Here is a 1,581-nt window from a genome sequence, read left to right as displayed (position 1 = left end):
GTAAACAGATCTCAGTCTGCCCATGTGACCAAGCACTGCTTTTTGCCTCGCAACTCTCCTCTTTCTCAGCCCTCCCACTCCAGTACTGTCCTCCAATCATTGGGCTGGAGGGAGGCAGAATGAGCCAGACACTGACGAATGGGTGCCTCCGAGCTCTCTGTGTGTGTGTGTGTGTGTGTGTGTGTGTGTGTGTGTGTGTGTGTGTGTGTGTGTGTGTGTGTGTGTGTGTGTGTGTGTGTGTGTGTGTGTGTGTGTGTGTGTGTGTGTGTGTGTGTGTGTGTGTGTGTGTGTGTGTGTTTTTTGCAGCAAAGTCAGAGGAGGTCCAGGACAGAAGCAAGCATGGCTGCTATTTTGATAAGCAGAGAGAGAGAGTAGGGTTAAGATGAGGCCAGCAGCAGTCTGAGCAAAACAAATGCCACACACACCTGTCTTTAACCTACAGTATATCTTCTAGATGTCATTATTAATGTTGTCTGATGTGAAAACAGGGAGATTGGGCATCATTATGTTGTTTGCATGGTTGTGTGTGTGTGTGTTATAAAGAGAGAGATATTTGATGAAGAGGGATGACAGAGAGAGTGTGTCTGGACAAAGACATCCCTCATCCACCCCCACTCACTCACACCAGTGTCTCTGGCTGCCAAATCACTCAGGGAGAGAGCAGCTGCTACCGGGCTGGCTGTGGACTGGTCAAGGGAAACCGTATTCCTAGAAAAAGGACTTGATATACTTGTGTGTGTGTGTGTGTGTGTGTGTGTGTGTGTGCGTGTGCATGTGTGCGTGCGCGTGTCTGTGTTTTGTCAGTAAGGCTGGGACAGAGGCTAGTATGTCTTGCAGTGCGACTCATATGTGGGCTTGTAGATTGACTATTTCCACAGACACACAACTGAGTAATAAATCTGACTTAATCCTCAGGGGGAGGGGCACGATGCTTCTGTGGGTGGGTGGGATACATGCCATTTTCATTCATCCCCATCCTAATTGTGACATCACTGCTGAATACCTAGGAACAGCTGGGCTGGCTACACAGATGCTGGCCCTGGTATAGGCCACAACATTTATATCAATTACTTTAAGCCTAGAATCAAGCTAGAATGAAAGACAAATTAATTGTTATCTATTATTTGTACTGTATTGTGATACACTATGTGCGAAATGAAATGAAAACATCCAGTGAAACCATAAAACCTTTGATTCTGTGAGGACAAAAAAAGAAAATCGCTAAACGAATTGTATTCATTGCGAGCGCAGTTTACTATGAAAACCTGCATTTTCCGTCAGTCGTTCCGTCAGTCACACCTCCATATATGGTCACGCCTCGTGACATCACGATGTCTCCCTTTTGACTGATACATGTCCATTCAAACTCTAGATGTGCCCACAGCAAAGTAGCCAGGGAAAGCTAGAGTTCTCAACAGGCCCGAAAATTTAGGCCTGGGCCGCCTGGGCCGCCTGGCCCTACCTGGGCCCTCATTAAACCCTGTACACTCAAGACACTGCCCCCGCTGCCACCCTTAGATCTCCATATATGGAGCTGACCTGTTCTGACATTCCATATGTTGATCTGACCTCATCAAACCC

The sequence above is a fragment of the Protomyctophum bolini genome, assembly GCF_963924005.1.
Source record: "Protomyctophum bolini genome assembly, chromosome: 3".
In the NCBI taxonomy this organism is placed as follows: Eukaryota; Metazoa; Chordata; class Actinopteri; order Myctophiformes; family Myctophidae; genus Protomyctophum; species Protomyctophum bolini.
The sequence above is the reverse complement of the archived record's forward strand: the minus strand, read 5'-3'. Positions refer to the sequence as shown.